This window comes from Tachyglossus aculeatus, chromosome 2 (assembly GCF_015852505.1).
Source record: "Tachyglossus aculeatus isolate mTacAcu1 chromosome 2, mTacAcu1.pri, whole genome shotgun sequence".
Classification (NCBI taxonomy): domain Eukaryota; kingdom Metazoa; phylum Chordata; class Mammalia; order Monotremata; family Tachyglossidae; genus Tachyglossus; species Tachyglossus aculeatus.
The window spans coordinates 13,510,571-13,524,652 of NC_052067.1; the positions used below are offsets into that span (position 1 = coordinate 13,510,571).

A 14,082-nucleotide genomic window follows, 5' to 3' on the forward strand; every position below is an offset into this window, starting at 1 on the left:
GAATGAGGTCAGCGGACAAGATGGAGAGCACTTTGCCAGGTTGCACTACCCTTGGAACTTTCCACTGTGAGGGAATGAGAAATAGAATCGCATTAAAATCCTTCAATTAAAAAACGCAAGAGATTTAAAGTCTAGTCAGATCCTGAGGCCCATTGTTGTAAACTGCTGTCCGTGCCTGCCAGAGGTGCCAGCTCTAGGGGCATGGCACAGAGGGCCGAGAGCCCCCAGGGAGGCCAGAGCTTTTTTGGGGCAGGTTGAATGTGTACGCACGCATGCACACAAACACACACAAACACACACGCACACACACCCACCCTTTTTTTGCCCTAAGTGACTTGGGGAAGGTCACCATGGTGTTGATTCCATCTCTTACCTCCTGCTGGGATGGAGAAGCAGTGTGGCTTAGTGGTAAGAGCCCGGGCTTTGGAGTCAGAGGTCATGGGTTCAAATCCTGACTGCCCATTGCCAGCTGTGTGACTTTGGGCAAGTCAGTTAACTTCTCTGTGCCTCATTTCCCTCATCTGTAAAATGGGGATGAAGACTATGAGCCCCACATGGGACAACCTGGTCACCCTGTAACCTCCCCAGCGCTTAGAACAGTGCTTTGCACATAGTAAGCGCTTAATAAATGCCATCATTATTATTATGGGGATGAAGACTGTGAGCCCCCCGTGGGATAACCTGATTACCTTGTAACCTCCCCAGAACTTAGAACAGTGCCTTGCACATAGTAAGCACTAAAATGCTATCATTATTATTATTATTATTATTATATGAATGGGAGAAGCAAGAGGAAGCTGCTGCCGCCACCATTTTTCTCATCTTCTTGGGACTTGATAATAATAATAACTATATTATATAAGTGCTTAATTATTATATGCCAGGAAGTGTGCTAAGCCCTGGGATAGGTAGAAGAACATCAAGTTGGATGCAGTCCTCTTCCCACATGGTGCTCACAGTCTAAGTATGAAGGAGAATAGGGATTTAATCCCTATCTTAACAGATGAAGAAACGGAGACACTGTCACATGTTGTCCGGAGATGGGTTTGTTCAGTAATCGGTGCAGCAATAAAAAGAGAGAGAGAGAGGCCAGGGATGGAAAGCCTGAGTTTTATATAAAATTTATTCTGTGAGGCAAATTGAATTATTTAATTGTTTAGGCGCAATGGATTGAACTTCCCTTTCGGGAGGAATGTAATCAATTAGTAATATTAGAGCTTCCCTAATGGGAGGAACACATGTATACATTACTCGCGCGTGGCAAAACCCCCAGGTCCCACCCAGGTGAAATTCCCTTACAGTTTCTTTGCTCTCATGTGCACTTCCCACTCGGAAGGAATCCACTTGAATTACATACCCATGGGGGAAGCCTCTAGCTCCCACCCACGAGGATTTTCCATTTGGGAGGAATCCATTCATTTGTTACCCATGGTGAAGCGCCTGGCTTCCAGCCCCACGAGCGTCCAGTGGGATGGGACACTTCCCCATCCCAGGGCTCCTCACTTGGTGCAGGCAGAGTGGGCTTCTCACGCTCTGGACAGAGGCTCCCTGCAGCCATCTGCTGCAAGTCTCGATCCTCTGCCTAGAGGGCCAGAGGCCACAGGTATTTATCACCTGTGCTCCTAGGCCATTCCAGCTTCCAGCCTTAGTTTACCCAATCTCTGCCCTCCCCCCCCCCCCCCCCCCCCACCATACCTAATTGGATTGGCACGGAGCGAGGGACACCTTCCGTATTCCTAGCTTGGGCTGTCAATGTAGCAGTTTTGGTTGTGGGGGCGGTATCCCACCCTCACTTCCAAGTTCCGCCTGCTGGCTCAGGTGGCCACAAGATAGCATTTGACCTTGAGATGAATGGTACCCAAGGATCACCTTGGGACAGACACCAAGACATTAAGTGACTTATTCAAGGCAACATATCAAGCAAGGGGCCTAGTAGAAAGAGCTTGGGCCTGGAAATCAGAGGACCTGGGTTCCAATCCCGGCTCTACCACTTGTCTGCTGAAACACCTTGGGGAAGTCACTTAACTTCTCTGTGCTTCAGTTACCTCATCTCTAAATTGGGGGTTAAATCCTCCCTCTGATTTAGAATGTGAGCCTTATGTGGCACAAGGACTGTGTCCAACCTGATTATCTTGCATCCATCCCTGTACTTAATAATAATAATGGTACTTGTTAAGCACGTACAATATGCTAAGTACTGTCCTAAGCACTCAGGTAGATACAAGTTAAATAGGTTGAGTACAGTCCCTCTTCCATATTGGGCTCAAATCCTTAATCCCCATTTTTTTACAGATAAGGAACTGAGGCACAGAGAAGATAAGTGACTTGCTCAAGGTCACACAGTAGACATGTGGCGGAATCGGGATCAGACCCCAGTGTTTGAAACATAGTCTTCCCCCTCTAGACTGTAAGCTCATTGTGGACAGGGAATGTGTCTTTTTATTGTTATATCGTATTCTCCCAAGTGCTTAGTACAGGACTTTGCACACAGTAAGTGCTCGATAAATATGACTGACTGGCTGACATAGTAAGTGCTTAAATATGGAGTTTAGAATTTAGATCTGCTGACTCCCAGTGCTCTTCCCACTAGGCCACACTGTGTCAAGCTGTGTCTACACAGGCTTTAAATGAGTGCCGCAGCCCAGTCCTCTGACCTTCACTGCATTCCCATTGGCTCGCCTCAATTTCCTGACAGACTGGAAGTGAGGCAGGAGTAAGGCAAGGAGGGGGTTTGACTGCATGAGACTGTAGAGCCCAGTGAGGTTGAAGAACAATGTGACACCATGGCCGTAGTGAAGGGAGCCAGGCCTATCCTCCTTTTGTCCGTCTTTCTCTCCTGCATTTTCCCTCCTCTCTAGCTTCCAACCCCCCTCCTGCCCTCCCCCGTCAGTTTCTTTCTTTAAAATTTCCCCCCTTTTCTGTTCTGCTCCTTTCAAAATAAAAAATTGAACCCCTAACTACCAGCTGTAGTTGTAGAATTGTGGGGTTTGCTGTATATAATCTCCTAAAGGAAAGCTTACCATCAGTATTGCAACTGGAATTTAGTTTCTTCTTGGGGTAGAAACAAACCCACCCATCTCAATTAACTACTGTTACCTGAGACTTGGTTTTGTCTATTGGGACTGTGAGCCCCACATAGAGCAGGGACAGTGTTCAACCTGATTTGCTTGTATCCGCCCCAGGGCTCAGTATAGTGTCTGGCACATAATAAGCACTTAATAAATACCGCTATTATTATTAGTGACACTGTAGGGTAGTGGTGAATTAACACTTGCCTACACACAAAGAGAAAATAATTTGGCTGGAAGCTAACCAGAGAGTCCAGATGTCTGAGGTCACCCCATTAATAACAACCTAAAATGCAGAGGGATGATTCCCAGCTAGGCTTGGTGTAGATATTCGAGGCTGCTTTAGAATGTGCCTCTGGCAGCATTACCATTCATCCTTTGCTTCAAGAAAAATAAGTTGACACAAGATTTTTCAAAAACGGCAGCATGGGTGCCTCTAACAACTTATTTTGAATCTGTTGTCTTCTTCATTCCTCTGCCTTGTCTGACAAGCTTGGTGAATTCAATCTCGGATCTAAAAAAAGTCCCGAGTCTTTTGTTTTATTTCTTTGAAACCCTTCCTTGCCTGGCTGCAGTTTTACAGACTCCCCGCTGTGCAGATTAGCACTTCTGGAGATTATTACAGGAGGTGTCAGTTCTCAGGAGCAAGAGAAAAGGAGCAGAGAAAGCCAGGTTCTGTGAGACACCTATTAGTGTTGGTTTATGGGGAGTTGGATTCCTGGAGAGTCATTGCTCCTTCCTCAGTGTTTCCACATTTAATATTTAAATAAAAACCTCAGGGGAAAAAATGAGTTCTGGGCATATTATAAAATTTTTAACACTTTTTGTTTGGTCTCGCAACTGTAATGGAAGTGTACTGATTTATAGAGTGGATGTAATCGATCCCAAAATGAGTGGTTGCCTCTGACAGGAAGTACCAACTTCCAGAATGTCTATGAGCAATTAATCTGCTTACTGAAGCACAGGTTGATTGCTATAGGAGGCAAATGGACTTGTGTCTGGGAAATTGGAGCAACTGCTAGTAGCAACATGCTAGGCAGCGAGGCCTAGTGAAGTGGAAAGAGCGTGGGGTTGGGAGGGAGGAGACGTAATAATAATTGTGGTGTTAGGTGCTTTTTAGGTGGCAAGCACTGTACAAAGCACTGCAAGAGATACAAGATAAGATCAGACAAAGTCCCTATCCCTTACATGACTCACAGTCTAAGGGGAAGGGAGAAAAGGTATTCAATCCCCAATTTGCAGATGGAGAAACTAAGGTACAGAGTTGTGACTGTCCCAAGGTCACATAGCCGGCAAGTTTCAGAGCTGGGATTAGGAGCCAGGTGCTGATCTCCTATTCTCCTGTCTCTCCCTACTTCAGTCTATACTTCACTCTGCTGCCCAGATTGTCTTTGTGCAGAAACACTCTGTCTCAAAAATCTCCAGTGGCTGCCTGTCAACCTGTGAGTCAAGCAAAAACTCCTCACTCTCAGCTTCAAGGCTGTCCATCACCTCGCCCCCTCCTACCTCACCTCCCTTCTCTCCTTCTACAGCCCAGCCCACACCCTCCGCTCCTCTGCCACTAACCTCCTCACTGTACCTTGCTCTCACCTGTCCCGCCATCGACCCCCAGCCCACATCCTTCCCCTGGCCTGGAATGCCCTCCCTCCACGCATCCGCCAAGCTATCTCTCGTCCTCCCTTCAAACCCCTACTGAGAGCTCACCTCCTCAAGGAGGCTTTCCCAGGCTGAGCCCCCTTTTTCCTCTCCTCCTCCCCATCCCCACCGCCCTACCTCCTTCCCCTCCCCACAGCACTTGTATATATTTGTCCAGATTTATTGCTCTATTTATTTTAATTGTACATATTTACTATTCTATTTATTTTGTTATTGATGTGCATATAGCCTTAATTCTATTTGTTCTGACAGTTTTGACACCTGTCTACATGTTTTGTTTTGTTGTCTGGCTCCGCCTTCTAGACTGTGAGCCCATTGCTGGGTAGGGACCGTCTCTATATTTTGCCGACTTGTATTTCCCAAGCGCTTAGTCCAGTGCTCTGCATACAATAAGCACTCAATAAATACAATTGAACGAATGAATGAATCCCCAAGCCAATGCTCGTTCCTCTAGACTATAATAGTTCTATTTCCAGATCTGCCACTGACCTGCTCTGTGACCTTAGGCAAATCGTTTAACCTCTTTGGGCCTCATTTTCCGCATTGGTAAAATGGGAATAAGAAAGTTGTGCATCAGTCAACTAATCAATCATATTTATTGAACACTTACTGTGAATAGCACTGTACAAAGCACTTGGGAGTAAAATATGACTGAGTTGGTAGGCACATTCCCTGCCCACAACAAACTTACAGTCCAGCGGTGGAGAGAGACACTAATATAAATAAGTGACGTGGGGCTGAGGGAGGGGTGAATAAAGGTAGCAAACCCAAGTGCCAGTGTGATATACAAGGGAGTGGGAGAAGAGGAAATGAGGGTTTACTCAGGGATGACCTCTTGGAAGAGATGTGACTTTAATAAGGCTCTGAAGGTGGGGAGAGTGATTGTTGGATACGAAGAGTGAGGAATTTGTTTCTGTCTGGGATGCAGCAGGTTTCTGAGTACACTGTCTTTACACAGCTAACCCCTCAGTTCTCCTGGTCTCACTGGCTCGGTACACGTTTAGCCCAGATGAAATGTTCCTGAGTCTTCTCAGGCCTCAGGCCCTGCTCAGTGACCACCCCTCTTTTGCTTCTCTCTCTGGCCTAAATTGAGCATCCTTATAAAGCTAGTTCTTATCCGGTGTGGTGAATCTATCTGGCAAGACAACCTGAATGAATGAACATTCATGAGGCCCGTTATCACACTTCTCCATCAAACACCTCATGGCCACAGTCTGAGACTCAATAAAAGGATCATTGGTGTCAACCAAGAATGACGTGGTTTATGTTACTGAAAAAAAAAAATTATGATATTTAGGTGCTTACTATGTGTCAGGCACCATACCAAGCAATGGGGTAGATACAAATTGGGATGGACACAGTCCCTGTCCCACGTGGGGCTCAAAGCCTCGATCCCCATTTTACAGATGAGGTAACTGAAGCACAGAGAAGTAAAGTGACTTGCCCAAGGTCACACATTAGACAAGTGGTGGAGCCGGGATTAGAAGCCATGACCTTCCGACTTCCAGGGCTATGTTCTATCCACTACACCATGCTGATTCTCATTCTATGCTGTCAACCATTCATATTCGCACTGTATTATTATTATCCCAGATGGAATTCAGTACAGTAGGATTCTGCTACCTGGCATAAAATGATCTATGACTTCACTAGAACGGTTCCTGTTTCCCCGATATCAGATGACTGATCTTACAGTTCCCAAATGAACAGATCCAGGTTCTAAACTGAGTCCCTATTAACTTGCAACCGTGAAACACAGGAGGATGGTTTTAGGAGGAGGGATGTGTTAACATCACATCAGGCACGACCTGAGGTAAGCAACTGGCCAATATTAGTTGTGACGGGTGGAAGATGGGGGACAGAAGGGAAATGCCCCATAGGGAGAAACTACTGATTTTTGACACTTCACTTAAAACGAAGGTTTAGCATGGGAGGACAATAGCTTTGGAGCCATATGAAAAAAGACTCCAGTGAAAGGGGACAGAGCCAAAGAAGAGAGAAGCAGCATGTTCTAGTAGGTAAAACACAGCCCTGAGAGTCAGAAGTTCCTGGGTTCTTGATCTTGATTCTGCCACTTTTCTGCTATGTGACCTTTGGCAAGTCACTTTACTGTGCCTCAGTTACCTCACTTGTAAAATGAGGATTGACTGGGAGCCCCATGAGGGACATGGACAGTGTCCAATCTGATTAGCTTGTAGGTACCCCAGTGCTTAGCACGGTGCCTGGTACATAGTAAGTGCTTAACAAATACCTTTTAAAAAAATAGAGACTCTGAGGAGACACGCTCAGGAGGAAAAAACAAGAGTTGGAAGAATAGAAACTCAGCCCTCAAACTTAGAGACTATTTATCTGCCCTCAACCTCCATGCACAGGTCATTTTAAAAAATGAAATGTATAGATTCATCCTTCACCAGTTTCTCTCTTATTATTCCTGACACACCGTCAAGTGCTTCAGAAAATAAATGCATGCATGAGTTGTGGATAAAAGCTTACAAAGGTAATATGTCAGAGAAAGTGTTACTTCTGTCTGAAAATAAGCTATGTCCATGGGAAAGAAAACAGAATGACTCGAGCAATTCAGATGTCCTTTACAAGACTGAAAAGAGTGGATCCTGTTGGTGCTGCACCAAGAAATAGATACTTAGGTTGAGATCCTATTGAAAGGAAATTGTAACAAAATACTGAGCACAGTGAAAACTGGATTACCGAGATGAATCCGAATACTTGTGAAGGCAAAAAGGTGCAATTTGGACAGAAGAGTCTGGGGTATGGATTCCAAAAGCTGGACTGTAGCTTCCCAAGGGGACTTTGTAGAGAACACTATGGGACTTCCAGTTTGGAATTTTTAGGAATTTGCTGTGAGGATCCACCAACCAGTGACTCTTCTCTTGGACATTGCTTTCCAAACAGGATTTCTCCAGACTTCCATTGCTTTACTCCCTCTTTCTCCATACCTTCTTCCCTGGATCCCCACTCACATTCACTCTTTCTCTTTTTCTGTCTCTGTCCCTCTCGTCTCTCTCTCCCCCATCCTTCTGTATTACAATGGGTTTTCCCATATGCATAGGGTAGAATTTTTTGTTACCTGCCTATCTGATTGTGAGGGGAAACAGAAGCCAAACAAACTACAGAGCAGAGGACTTCAGGGAAGAGTGAAAGGTGTGGAGTAATGATGGGGCCAATGGGCATAGCAGAGGGCGGAGAAGTAATGTTGCCAAGTGGAGGTGGAGGAGACATTTTTACAGTGTGAGAGTGCATTTGAAGGGGCAGAACTCAACCTGTCTGGATTTCTTCCAGTGGTACTCCCCAAAATAAACACTGGCGAGGAGGAGGTGCAATGGATAGTTAAGGTGAAATCGATGAGGGAGACAAGGAAAGTGAGAGGAGAAGAGGTGTTGGGAGTATAAGTCTGTGCATCATGAGAGGGGAAGTCTGGTAGAAAGTCCCACACAATAGAAATCTGTGTAGCAGAAAGTGACCACATCAAATGAGCCGTAAGGTAGAGTTTCCCTAAACTAGTAGGTCCCAGAGTGTTGTGATTTCTTCCCGAGAAGACCATTTGTCATCAAATATTGTTAGAAAATAAGCAGTGTAACTTAGTGGATAAAGCATGGGAGTCAGAGGACCTGGATTCTAATCCTGGCTCCAACATTTGCCTGCTGTTCGACCTTGGGCAAGTCATTTAACTTCTCTGTGCCTCAGTTTTTTCAACTGAAAAATAGAGATTCAATACCTGTTTTCTCTCCTACTTAGACCGTGAACCCCATGTGGGACAGGGACTGTTTCTGGCCCGATTAACTTGTGTTTACAACAGTGCTTGACACATAGAAACCCTTTAACACATACCATAGAAAAAGTCTTGTGAACAAAAATGCTAGGAGCAGGCAAAGAGGTCAATTTACTGCCTAAAAGTGTGCAAGGGGTTTCAGGAGGATGACTCAAAACAGCCATGGAAGGTTGTAGAGTTTCCATCCCTGGAGATCTTTAAGGAAGAAAAAGGCAACTATCATCCTTTAGATCAATGATGTTCATTTAGTGCTTACTGTGAGCCAGGTACTGTACTAAGAGCTGGGCTAGATACAAAATAACTGGGTTTCCTGTCCCACAAAGGGCTCATGGTCTTAAGCCCCATTTAACAGATGATATATCTGAGGGACAGAGAAGTTGTGACCTTGTGGTTTTGTTGTTTAATTGCCTAGAGACAAAAGTCTGGACCAGTGGTATGAGCTAATATGCTACTTTATAATTCTCTCACTTTAATATTCTCTCTAGGTAAAGCTAGAAAATGTCAGCTCACCATACTGCCTGGATTGTTACTATTATTATCATCGTCATCATCATCATATTTAAGTACTTACTATGTACCAAGCACTATTGTTCTAAACATTGAAGTAGATGTTAGGTGAGGCACAGTTCCTGTTCCACTTGGGGCATAAGGTCTAAGAAGGGGGGAAATAGGCATTTAATCCCCATTTTACAAATGAGGAAACAGAGGCACAAAAGTTAACTGACTTACCCCAGGTCACGCAGCAAGCAAGTGGCGGAGCTGGGATTAGAACCCAGGTCTTATGACTCCCATGCTCATGCTCTTTCCACTAGAAAATACTGCTTCTCTAATAGCACCTCACCTGTTTCTAGCATACTTTTAGTCAAATTTCCATGTAGATATCATATTTGGGGATAAGTGATTTTTGAGTTTATTAGATACATTATAAATGGGAATCGGGTTTGCTTTTTATTAGGGCCAAGGTGGGGAATTGCATATTATAACTTTATTCTAGCCTTTTAGCATGCAGTTCTGCTCAGATTCCACTTGAACGGAAGTTTGTCAGTTCTGAAAAGCAGGGAGAGAGATGAAGGGCAGCTTCAAAGTTGGTGGGATTTGATGAATAAGGACAATACATGGCTTGATTTATTGGAAAGAGCAAGGGACTGGGAAACAGGAATCCTAAATTCTAATCCCAACCCTGACACTGGCCTTCTGTGTAACCATGGACAAGTCAGTTAACCTCCCGGGGTCTCAGTTTCCTCATCTGTAAAATAAAGATGGAGTTTTTGCTCTCACTGTTACTTAGATTTTGAGTCTTATATTATACCTATCAAATGTGATAATCTTGATTCTATTCCTACACTTAGCCTAGTTCTTGGCATCTAGTAAGCATTTAATAAACAGATTTGTTGTGGTATTAGGGAGACCAAGGATCCACTGCCAATTCAGCCACTAGTCTTTGCATTAGAACCGTGAGCAAGTTCATTCATTCATTCATTCAATCGTATTTATTGAGCGCTTACTGTGTGCAGAGCACTGTACTAAGCGCTTGGTAACTACAAGGTGGCAACATATAGAGACGGTCCCTTCCCAACAACGGGCTCACAGTCTAGAAGGGTTAATTGTGATACTAATCAGTGTGTTTTGTGATTACTATGTGCCAAGCACTGTGCTGGGTACCGGGGTGAATACAAGGTAATCAAATCTAAGAAGTAGATCTTAAAATTAGACCCTCAAAATCAGGGAAAAAGGTGAAGAGGAGAGATGAAAAAGAACAGGAAGGAAAAGAGAGATAAGACGGGAACATAGGACAAAAAAGAAAAATGTGGAGGATGGAAAGAGAAGAAAACAGAAGTTGGCCAGGACAAGCATGAAAAACTGAACAAAAAGCAAGAAAATACAGAACCACGAGAAATAGGAATAAGGGCACATGCCAAAATTAAAGGTTGAATAGAGATGAGAAAAAAGAATGAGAAGAGGTAACAGGGAAAGAAAAAGGAGAGAACAAAACGTTCTAGAGAATGTGAGGACTGGCAATACCCAGAGTTGATGGGTGGAAGAAGGGAGTGGAGGAATATCTTTGGGAAGATGGGGTAAAGATATGACTTGCCGGACTGGTGGGCTGAGTGCACTATATTTTGGTATTGCACCCGGTTCTGCCACAATACTTGTCATTACCCACTTAGGATATGGAAGAAATAAGGAACTTTTTTCCCTCAGTACAAGTCTGTTCTGATCTAAGTAAATTGGCTGTAGGAAGAAACAGTAGTGTATTAGTGTGCATGTTTGGCTGGCTTCAGTCAAAGGTGATTCAGCCTCTAGCCTCTGCCCCTCCATACTATCCCATACAATCTTTCTGTGATTTATGAAGTTCTTGGATTGTAATACAATGAAACAATAATGAGATAAAAATCATACTGTTAGTGGTGACATAGCAGTACTATGGATATTTGTATAGAAATTTATCAGTCAGTTGGGGGAACTTTGAAGCATCCACCCCATTATTAGACTCACTTCATTTGTGGCCACCTTGTTAAGTACCTAGGAAGAGAGCCCAGAGGATCCCTTCACCAGTCAAGGTATTCTAAAGGAATCAATCGTATTTATTGAGCGCTTACTGTGTGCAGAGCACTGTACTAAGCACTTGGGAAGTACAAGTTGGCAACACATAGAGACAATCCCTACCCAACAGTGGGCTCACAGTCTAGAAGGGGGAGACAGAGAACAAAACCAAACATATTAACAAAATAAAATAGAATAGATATGTACAAGTAAAATAAATAAATAAAGAAGATGTGAAATCTGGCCAGAATCTCAATGGGAGCTCTGCTTGAATTCTTTGAAGAGTTGTAAAATTCTGATTTTATGCTAATGGATAATATTTCAATCAGCTAGAATTGAAAAGAAAATCTGAGGAGATCATTATCAATGGTATACATTGAGTGTTCACTGTGTGCAGAGCACTGTAAGAAGCACAAGAATGGAAACCACACTCCAGAAAAAGAGTTTGTAAAATGACAGCCAGCCCTTTATTTCCTTGATCAATCTTTCCCACAAAGATTAATTGAGAGAATCTGACTCACCGTACATCCCAGACCAAAATCTCAAAACACGGCAGCCCACTGCTGCCAGTCCCAGGGTCAGAAGAGAAGAGCCAGGGCTGCTGACAAAACTCTCCAAGAGCTTGGTTTTACACCAGACAACCTCTTATGTGAAATGTAGCAAATTAACCGCTTTGCTTCCTGGGAAATACACTGGATGTTTTGAAATTACACAGTTCTTCCCAAAGACTGATTGCTTTAATGCACTCCAGCACAATCTAACATCCCGAAACCATTTATTCCCATGGAAACAATGGTAAGTATAATGCAATTTTACCACAACACAAAGTTGAATACAACCCTCGAGTTGGAATAGAACTGTGTTCTCATTAATAAAATGGGGATTCAATGCCTCTTCCCCCTCTTACGTAGTCTATGAACTCCATGTGGGACAGGGATGTCTTAATAAATATTGTTGTTGTTGGAGAAGCAGCGTGGCTCAGTGGAAAGAGCATGGGCTTTGGAGTCAGAGGTCATGGGTTCAAATCCCAGCTCTGCCAATTGTCAGCTGTGTGACTTTGGGCAAATCACTTAACTTCTCTGTGCCTCAGTTACCTCCTCTGTAAAATGGGGATTAAGACTGTGAGCCCCACATGGGACAATCTGATCACGTTGTAACCTCCCCAGTGTTTTGAACAGTGCTTTGCACATAGTAAGTGCTTAATAAATGCCATCATTATTATTATTATTATTTTCTCCCAATGCTCCTCTGCCCTCAAAAGTCTTATCTCCATCTCCACAGTGAACATGCTTAATAAGAGTTCACAAAATGTATTTCCCACTGTTAAGGACTATTAAACTGTAAATTCCCTGATGGTAAATTCTGTTCTTTATACCCATGGTATACTTATTTTGTTAATGATGTGCATCTAGCTTTACTTCTATTTATTCTGATGACTTGACACCTGTCCACATGTTTTGTTTTGTTGTCTGTCTCCCCCTTCTAGTGAGCCTGTTGTTGGGTAGGGACCGTCTCTATATGTTGCCAACTTGTACTTCCCAAGCACTTAGTACAGTGCTCTGGACACAGTAAGTGCTCAATAAATACGATTGAATGAATGAATAAATGGTTGCCTTAATCAGTAGTATTTATTGAGCCTCTACTGAATGCAAAGCACTCTACTAAGCATTAGGAATTATAAAATTGTAAGCTCCTTGGCGGTATTTTATTGCACTTGCCCAAGCACTTAGTATTTATAGTTCTCTGCATACAGTAAGTGCTCAGTAAATACAATTAAGTGGTGAGTACAGTAGAGTTAGGAGACAGAATCTCTTCCATCAAAGAACTCACTATCTACAGAAAAATGCAGAAACAAAATAAATTACAGCTAGAAAGAAGAATAAAATGGAAAAATGAATCTGTGCTTAAATGGTAGGGTGTGTAAATTGAGAATTCAGAATTGTGGACTGAAAATCATGTTGATGCCACATCCTTTCTATAGCATACGTAGATAAACAGTTGAAATAATTTACATAAAGAAAAGAAATGACTCATTTCAGTCTCTAGCAAATGCTAACAAATTCAGCTGTAGCTTTCAGGTAATAATCAAAATATAAAATCCTAAAGGGGATTTAATCTGAAGCTACCAATAATTTAGAAAGTTTTATTTGAAAATAATAATAATAATGATGATGGTATTTAAGTGCTTACTATGTGCAAAGCACTGTTCTAAGCGCTGGGGGGATACAAGGTGATCAGGTTGTCCCACGTGGGGCTCACAGTCTTAATCCCCATTTGACAGATGAGGTAAATGAGGCACAGAGAAGTGAAGTGACTCGCCCAAAGTCACAGCTGACAATTGGCGGAGCTGGGATTTGAACCCATGACCTCTGACTCCAAAGCCCGGGCTCTTTCCACTGAGCCAAGCTGCTTCCTCACCTTTGGCTACCAATGGAAAATTTGAAACCAACTCTAATGTTAATTACAACTCATTATCTAAATAATTTTTGAAATATACAGCCACGTTATACAGTCCATTAAAAAACTTGAGTGGTTTTCAAAATAATTGATGGCAAAAAATATGCAAGCTGATTTTCTTTTTCATCTTCAGTGGAGCACTTAGAACAGTGCTTTGCACATAGTAAGCGCTTAATAAATGCTATTAAAAAAAGAAGGTGGTCCTCATGGAGAAACATAGGACATAGAGACTGGTGGACTGACTGAGCATGATGCAATACGATAGAACTACTGATGTAAAGCGTATCAAATTTAAAGCCCCATCAAAGGAAGAGAAGGGTCAAGTTTTGAGAAGTGCAAAGCATCCCTCGTGTGCTTGCTTGCTTGCTTAGGGCTGTTTGCTGAAGAGAAATGAGAGTTTTACTCTGTTCATTAGGGAGTTAGTTCACGTCGATTTCAGCTGTGAACCCATTCAGCATGGTGTATCATCATGGTTCACTCCAGTCTTTTCTTTGATCATCCAAATCTACAATGTAGTTCTTTACTCACTGTTCATACCCCATTTCTCCCCCTTCCCCTCCCCGCCCCACC

At 43.1% G+C, this 14,082-nt stretch overlaps 1 protein-coding gene across 1 annotated transcript in view; it reads left to right on the forward strand.

The window, feature by feature from the left end:
- Positions 1-14,082, forward strand: part of DNAH11 (dynein axonemal heavy chain 11) — a 284,335-nt gene that overhangs the window by 153,431 nt on the left and 116,822 nt on the right. The gene's annotated exons all lie outside the window — the stretch shown is intronic.